Source organism: Triturus cristatus, chromosome 1_1 (genome assembly GCF_964204655.1).
Source record: "Triturus cristatus chromosome 1_1, aTriCri1.1, whole genome shotgun sequence".
In the NCBI taxonomy this organism is placed as follows: Eukaryota; Metazoa; Chordata; class Amphibia; order Caudata; family Salamandridae; genus Triturus; species Triturus cristatus.
This window is the reverse complement of record NC_140579.1, coordinates 1,309,487,891-1,309,497,405: the sequence shown is the minus strand read 5'-3', so window position 1 is coordinate 1,309,497,405 and position 9,515 is coordinate 1,309,487,891.

Sequence of the window (9,515 nt, the reverse complement as noted above, 5' to 3'; positions counted from 1 at the left end):
ACGGAAGGCGCCAATGCATGGCTCGCCACACCTGCCCACTCCACTGCTGACTGCAGTCACACTTGACGCAGCAAGTAAGACTGTGCCATACATAGTTAAAGGCGCCAAAGTGGTGCCCAAGGGACACACCCATGCACAAGTGCACTGTGAGTGGAATGCAAGACAGATCCTAATTCCAAGAGGAAATGTGCCAACTTTGAAACTGATGAAACATGGATGTTGCATGGACCAAAATTAACATTGTCTCTCTCACACACAGGTCAACCTCGTGGTTCACCCCCCAACACTGGGGGGGAAGACTCACAGGACCCGGCTCTGCGGGAGGCCGATCCCACCGGCAGCGACGACTCTCACCACTCTGTGGACGACCCCGACCAACCTGGCCCCTCTGGTGTCCAACGACCTGCAGCACCTGCGTCAGGTACAACGGGGCCAACCACCACCCCCACTCCTGCCACATCCCAGGAGACACCCAGGATCCCTGCCCCACCACCGCAAAGCAGCCAGGCTGGCCAGGAGGGACACGGTGTCCCGGGCACCCAGGAGGAGGCAGGCGACAACGCCAATGCCACCCCTCAGGGGTCCCGGAGACCCGATGTGCCCACAAGGGCAGGCCAGGTGCAAGTGGGCAGGGGTGGTGGGAGTGGAGGATGGCGGAGGTGCCAGCCTGACCAGTTGGCTGGGGAACCGGTATATTCCCATGTCCGTAACATCCTGGACACATACCGGCAGGACACCACGGGAATGGCCCAGGTTGTGTCCACCCTCAATGAGATGAAGGGGACCCTCGATGAGATAAAGACCCAGCAGGCCCAGCAACATGCCTGTCTACTGCAACACCAACGGAGGATGGAGGACAGACAGGCTGAGCTCGTGACGGTGTTCCAGGGGATTCACAATACACTCCGTCGGATGGCCGACAACATGGGCAACGCTCCCTGTGCCAGAAGGCGTAGAACATCACCACCCACAGGGAGGGATCAGGAGGAGGAGGAAACATCCGATGGAGCATCCCAAACATCGTCACGGCCTGCTTCTGAGGGTCCCCGCAGGAGGCCGGGTCGTCCACGGAAAGGACCGTGAGGGTCGGCGCTACATCACCATCTCCCAGGACACCTGGCCTGGCACCTGGCCCACTGGAGCAACAGCATCACAGCATCAAGAGACATTCTCTGCCACATGGCCTTGCTGGTCACTGTCTGACCAATGTTGACAAAGACTGTGGCATGGACTCTGAGGATTTCCAATGGCAAGGACACCAACTCCCCTACTGAACTTTGGATTCCAAACTCCCGGAAAGCCCCTCACGTCATACCCCCACCCCCCCCCCCACAAAAATAAAAATTCACACCATGAAGAGAAGATGCCTGCTGGTTGCATTATTACCTTACATGTGTCTTGTAAAGTCTAAACATGCCTGAGTTCTCTTTTGACTTCAACCATCCACACCCTGGGGCCTGAGTCTGGCACAGGACACACGGGTCACAGTGTATTAGGCAAGACAGACATGGAGCACCATACACACCCGTGATGGGCCCAACCAGCTGAGGGGGTGGCCGCACAACCGTGCTGACAGACACATTGAGTACAGCAACAGTCATGCGCAGAGGTCAGGGATCCAGTCCAGTGTCCTGGGGGGCACCCAGGTATGTGTAGACAGGTGGCAGAACCATGTCCTGCAAGCTTGAGTCAGGTGGATGCAGAGAATGGGGGCCTGGCCAATGTTGGATGCATGGGGATGGCACATGTCACAATACCTCCACAGTCATGGACATCATGCACAATACACAGTCTCATCCCACACACACAGCTTGCATCTTGCTACTCGACACATAGACACATAGCCACTATCAGGGAAAACCATGCCAGACATGCTGGATGCACCGTGGCAACACACCAGCATTGACTGAGAAGAGGCGTCTTGGAGGCATAGGGACACCTTTATTAGTCATGTATTCGGGATTGCAGAGGCAACTTGAAGTACACATGAACACTTCATGTGGAGTAACATGTGGGTCCAACACTGGCACCCCCCTTCTGCAGCACAAATGCGTGATAGCCATGGAAGTGGCACACAAGTGTCGGCTAACAGCTAAACACCCACAGCTGCTCACGGAGAGCCTGCCATACACCATTGATCCGCTGATGTGGAAGTCCCACAGCATGTCAAGCCAATGCAAACCGTATGTGTCCGAGGGCAGTGTTACACACATTGATGCCATCATCACATTCCACAATCCCATCACTGATGACTGTCAACAAGTCTGACCATCTATTCAGGTGTACCCAGCTGCATGTAATGTGTACCATGGTGATGCTACATGTCTGTAGAGGAACCAAACATCGACTGGGGCAGTGTGCATACATCGTGAACAACTGCCACACCCAATACACCCCTGATGCATCCCTTACCCTAAGGTGACTTCCAAACGTGTCCGTGCCTGTAACGCTGAGTCAGTACACGATGACGTGTCCATGAGGAATAGCAGTGCCACAACAATGCAAGCAGCAGACGGCATGCGCAAGTACCTGGGGAAGAGAGACACACAAGAAGTCAGCCACAAAAAGCACAGCCACTTGCATGTGCATGTACTCGACACATGTATGGATGACAACATGCTAGGTCACAATTATGACTGGGGAAATACAACCATCACTGCCACCATCACTCCAGTGACACACCCACACACACCTCTGACTCACATGCCATACATGCAGGTGGAGACACACATCACAACACATGCCACACGGGGACCAATGCGTGCACACACAGACACTGGTACTCACCACTAAGCAAAGAAGTCGCGTATGAGCCGAGTCCGGATGTCCTCTTGCGGCTCCACATCCTCTACATCACTAGCCCCATTGCCAAGCCCTTCGTCCTCCACGGGTGGATGGTCCTGGTCATCTTGATCCAGGATGAGTGGCACAGCTTTCTCAACTGCCATGTTGTGCAGCATGCAGCAGACCATGAAGATTTTGCAGACCTTCGCAGGGGCATATGGGAGCGCGCCGCCGGTCTTGTGTAGGCACCTGAATCGGCTCTTCAGCAGGCCAAACGTCCTCTCTATCACTCGCCTTGTCCGGCCATGGGCGGTGTTGTAGCGGAGCTGGGCCGGCGTGATGGGGTTGCGGAGAGGTGTGATCAGCCATGGCATGTTGGGATAGCCAGCGTCCCCTACATGGGAAGCACATGGACATCGTTAGAACTGGAGAAGCGGTCGTGCCGGTAGTCTACGCAAAATACAGGACAGACAGACTGTACCCACCAACAACACATGCTCGTTCGTTGCGCAGCTGCGTCATCATTTCAGGCACCCTGCTACGCCTCATGATGTATGCATCGTGTGCTGATCCTGGAAAACGAGCACAGACATGTGAAATCACCATGTTGGACAGACACACCACAAGGGCATTGATGGAGTGGTAGTGCTTGCGATTCCGGTACGCTACCTCCTGTGCGTGTGGTGGTACCAAAGCAACATGTGTCCCATCTATGGACCTAATGACATGGGGCATCCCTCCCAGGGCATAGAATCCACGCTTGACCCCAGTCTACATTTCAGGGGTAGGAAAATGTATGAAGTTATCCAGGTGAATCAACATGGCCTCTAAGAAATCATGCAGCACACGGCAGAACATGCTCTGGGACATGCCACCAACATGAGCTATGGTATTTTGAAAGGTACCCGTGGCTAGAAAATGTAGGGCTGCCAGTACCTTCAGCTTGGGTGTCAGGGCCGTAGGATACCTGTGCAGCGGTTGCAGGTGTGGTGCCAGTCTCGCCGTCAACTCCAGAATCAACCGTTGGGGGAAGCGGTAGCACCGGATACGATCATTCTCCCGCATGGCAGCCAAATCCGGAATTGCTCGGGGAAGAGGCGGCGCTCTGCAGTAATTTGGAAGTGACAAGGAAGAGTGAGTGCACCACAACAACAAATAATTTGTACTGAGCACATGTTAATCTGTCTATACACATATGCTACATACGGAGTCAGGTATGTGCCACATGCCCTGGACACATATGGCTGCCAGGTGACACTCCTACCAAGAGCCAGCTACACACGGAGATTGAGAACCTCCACATGCCATGCCATGGGATTAGCTGTGTCCCAGTGCAAGTGAACAGCCAGACGCAAGACGGGAGTGACATACACCCACACATCAGCAGAAGTAGGATGCCGATTGCAGAGACTGGTAGCGGAACACTAGAGCCACAGGTCACATGACATTACACTAGGACAGCCCACACACCTTGCCATGAAGGTGCACATGTCATGACTCACCACACATTCATTGAGAGGATGCAGACATGTCCTTGTTATGCTACTCCGTGTCACATGCATACATACGCACCTCACATCCGATACCACATGTGGCATGGTGTGCGGAACAGTGTGCAATGTCAATCTACACACAGACACATGTTGGTTGCTGCAACAGCTGCAGCTTTTGAGGGTGCTCCAACATCAACCTAATGGGAACCCCCCACACATACATGACATAGTCACATCGTGCACCGTGGGTAGTGACAAGTCAGGTGTGGTAACCCCTGTACTGGGCATCAGGGGACACTTCCGTGTGTTGGTGTCCGTGCCATGCCAGTGTCGGTCATCCCAAGTGTGCAGTACGACATGCACACATGTCCAAGGAGTCAAGGGCATGCCTGGCACACATTGCACCGTCACACATTACATCTGTACACATCTCATCATACATCTGGTGCCTTCTCGACTCAGGAGTAATGTGCCACATCACAGCCTGTCACACCTGTGCCCCACACATGTAGTACTGCACAGACAATGCCTTGATGTACATCCATGGACAAGTATGTCCGCCCTATTCCTTCCTGTGTGCTGCCTGTCACCACTGTGATGTGTGAAAACCGCCGTACTGCTGCTAAGAGGGCCTGTGTACGTTCCCATATCACTATGGGAGTGCTGCCGTATGTGTACCCATAGTGATGGTGAGCGTACAGGCATGTGTACGGTCAGAAAGTACGCATATGCGAGAACACCCATAGTGGTACGGCCCGTACACACGCCTGTATGTTCACTATCACTATGGGTGTCCTCGCGTATGCGTACTCGTACTGGTACGGCCCGTACACATGCCTGTACGTTCACTATCACTATGGGTGTCCCCGCGTATGCGTACTCGTACTGGTGCGGCCCGTACACACGCCTGTACGTTCACTATCACTATGGGTGTCCTCGCGTATGCGTACTCGTAGTGATAGTGAGCGTACAGGCGTGTGTACGGGCCGTACCACTATGGGTGTCCTCGCGTATGCGTACTCGTACTGGTACGGCCCGTACACACGCCTGTACGTTCACTATTACTATGGGTGTCCTCGCGTATTCGTACTCGTACTGGTACGGCCCGTACACACGCCTGTACGTTCACTATCACTATGGGTGTCCTCGCGTATGCGTACTCGTAGTGATAGTGAGCGTACAGGCGTGTGTACGGGCCGTACCACTATGGGTGTCCTCGCGTATGCGTACTCGTACTGGTACGGCCCGTACACACGCCTGTACGTTCACTATTACTATGGGTGTCCTCGCGTATGCGTACTCGTACTGGTACGGCCCGTACACACGCCTGTACGTTCACTATCACTATGGGTGTCCTCGCGTATGCGTACTCGTAGTGATAGTGAGCGTACAGGCGTGTGTACGGGCCGTACCAGTACGAGTACGCATACGCGAGGACACCCATAGTGGTACGGGCCGTACACACGCCTGTACGCTCACGCTCACTATCACTACGAGTACGCATACGCGAGGACACCCATAGTGAATGTGAACGTACGCACGCGTGTACGGGCCGTTGCTATGCATTTGGGGTGCCCTAGGGGCCCGGAACGCACCGTACCTGTGGGTGAAGCTCAATTTTACATAGGGGACACATGAGGGGCAAGTATTGAGGCCTACATGCATGCTGGTTGTCATGGAGCCCAAATTTCAAGTTTGAATTTGTTCTGGAAGTTCCACAGCAGAAGTCAGTTGGAATGAATCTACTTTGTTGCAATGTGTTTGTGGGGTTGACATCATGCTGAAGAAAAAAACACAATGAGAACCCACTGACTGTGCTAGGTTTGAAGGGATTGGAGGAAACATAGGATGCAAATGTGAGTGACCAATCACTCTGTACTCCTGTGCATGAAACAGGCCAGCAAGGCAGATATAAGGCAGCTAGGTCCCATGAGGGAGCACTTGCCTGCACATATTTCCTATCTAACACACTGCTGCTGCTCGTGATTCCCTGGAACCATGTCAAGGTCTGTGGAGAGGTCACAGCCATTCACCCTGGAGGAGAACCTGGCATTGCTGGATGTGATCCTCCCACAGTACCCCCTGCTATATGGGCGACCAGGGTATCAGGTGAGTGCAGAGCTACTAGCACAGACTGTGTCCCTTCTTTTTTGACAGTGACTTCTGCCATTGTGTCCAGGTGTGACACACATGCTATGTACTGTAGTGGGGGTCCCAGGGGGGGGGAATGCCTGATGTCTCCCAGCAGTGCCCAGACACAGGAGGGGTGGGTGCAGAGTCCTCCCAGCAGTGCCCAGAGACAGGAGGGGTGGGTGCAGAGTCCTCCCAGCAGTGCCCAGAGACAGGAGGGGTGGGTGTAGAGTCCTCCCAGCAGTGCCCAGAGACAGGAGGGGTGGGTGCAGAGTCTTCCCAGCAGTGCCCAGAGACAGGAGGGGTGGGTGCCTATCACTCCCAGCAGTGCCCAGAGTCAGGAGGGCTGGGTGCAGAGTCCTCCCAGCAGTGCCCAGAGACAGGAGGGGTGGGTGCAGAGTCCTCCCAGCAGTGCCCAGAGACAGGAGGGGTGTGTGCAGAGTCCTCCCAGCAGTGCCCAGAAACAGGAGGGGTGGGTGTGATGCACAGTGTGAGCCTTGATAATTGATTGTGTATTTGCCCTCATTCCACCTGTGTACTTTCACTGGCACGTACTGCTTTTGCCCTTCCCCAGAGGAGTATGTCCCTATGGCAAAGGTGCAATGCGTTGGCTGCATGACATGCCTTGTTGTAACCAGCTAATTTGTTCCCATATGTGTCTCTGTGACATGTTGCAGGTGTATTGATGTAGTGTCACTTGTTCATCCTCACAGGTAGGCGCCTCTGCCAAGGAGCAGATCTGGCTGACCGCCGTCAGTGCCGTGAGGGGTGCGGATGGTCAGAGGCGGAGCCTGTCCCAGGTGAGGAAACGCTGGCAGGATATCCGGTGCTGGACGCAGAGGATCGCACGGGTCCTGCTGGGGGACTCACCTGTGAGTCCTAAGAACCGCGGGCGCCGCCATCTCTCCCACATCCACAAGCGTGTGCTGGCGGTGGTATTTCCAGACTTGGACAGGCGCTTACAGGAGATGCAGCAGCAGGAAGGGGGTAGGTACATGTGTGTTTGTTGTGTTTCACCAGCATTTGTAAGTGCACTGTTCCATGGATGCACTGCCAGGGTTTAATGGTGCTGTGCAGATCCTGTTACCCACAGTATTGCAGTGCTCTCCTGCCTCCCTTCCCCTCCTTGCAATGTGTTCCCTGGTCTGTGTGACGTCACTCCGTCACAAGGTTATGTAGCCTGGCACCTTCTCCGCGTGTACAATGCCTGCAGCATCATGTGTGGGGGTGGTGTGTAACATGTTTTGGGACCTTGCCTGTGCCCTGTCCAGTTCTGGTCTTGTGGGTTCCACGTCAGTTGGCACTAATGCTGAGTCCAGACATGGGAGTTAGTCTCTCAAGTGTGAGGCCTTACAGCACGCATGTCCTATGTGGTGGCCTGTGACATGATGTGCATGAGTGTGCGGTACGCATAGTGCGGGGATGGTAGCGTGTGTTGCAGTCATTCCCATTCAGGAGCATGGAGTTGTGTGGCCACCACTGTCCCCAGGGGCATGTTTTCCTAGGTATCATGTGTGTAATCCGAATATGTTGACAATCTGTGTCTACAGCATAGGTTGTGCTCTGTGCCATTGTCCCCTGGCCAAATGTATATTGACATGAAATGTAGTACAAGTGTCCACTGTACAGACTGACCTGATTTTCCTTGTTCATACTCACGGTGGACATTGCCTGTGTGTCTTGTTACAATCATCTGATGATGCCCATTTGTACATGATTATTTGGACATGCGCACCTTGGGTATTTTGTGTGCAACCTTGATTTGTTGCATCCCATGTGTATTTCACCCAGACTAAGGGATGTAAGTGCTTCCTGTGTCTCAAAATATTAGTCTCATGTAGGGGGTGGGTGGTGCGGGCATGGCCTTCATGTCACAACCTGATATCTCCTTGCTAGGACTGGCCAGTGTGTGATGTTGGTCTGGATATGCACTCAAGGTGCAGTGGGCCAGTCATGGTGGGCATGTTTTCAGTTTAACCTATGCTGCATGTGCCTCTTGTTCCTGGATATGGTCCCTGCTTATCCCTATTTCCTGCCACGCTGTGTGGTGCAGATGCAGTGCTGGATAGTCCCCAGGGCCGTGCTCCTCAGTCAAAATTCCATTCCATCTCATTTGCTATTGTGTCATGCTCTCCATAGTTTTTCGGTGGCATGGTGGGTCAAAAAACTGTGTCTTGCATGCCCTACATATGTACCTTGTTTTGTAGATGTAACTCTTCTTTTGTTTCAGGCTATGCACTGTGACCTATGTAGATTGAACTCATGTGACATATGTATACAGGTGTATGATTAATTTCTGTTTCTTCACCCTGCCCACAGCATCGTCGGGGGACACAGAGGGAGACATGGGCACAGACGGAGCAGAGGGACCGAGCACCAGTGCCAGCGGTGACATCGGGGCTGGCACATCAAGTGGGACAGAGGCGGAGGAGAGTGAACCCGGGGACCTGTCGACTGGCACCACCGAATATGAAGCTGACGGGTCCGAGGATAATGTCTCCGAGTGGGCGGTGGCTGCACCAGCAGCTGACAGCGGCACTACATCTCGCCCCGCCCCCTCCATTGCCATCAGCCGCCTCCCACTTGCTCGTGTCCCTTCCCAGCGTGCCCGGTCACCACATGTCTCCTTCCTGCCAGGCACCGCACCCCCTGCCCCTGTCTCCACTGCTGCCGCCAATGCCGAGTCTGTGGACATCCAGCGGCAGTTGCAGGTTGGTCAGGCTGCGATCCTTAATGTCCTCCATGGCCACAGCCAAGTGCTGCACAACATGGAGGCATACTTGGAGGGCATTCATTCATCGCAGGCTGACCAACGCAGCTTGCTGAGGTCGATAGACTCGACACTGACTGCAGCACTGGGTCTCCTGCAGCGCTACGTCCCACCCCCTACCCCTGCCCCATCCACACTTCCCACTCCCATGCCTGTCCCACGTACACCCAGACATCAGCATGCACCCACTACAACACACACAGGCACCACACCAGCAGGGAAGGTCCACCGCACACCTCCTGACACGCACACACAGGGTGAAGTAGGCACACCCACTGGGTTGGGGGGCAAACGTGTGACACGCAGCCAGAGTGGGAGTCCGCATTCCACCCAATCCA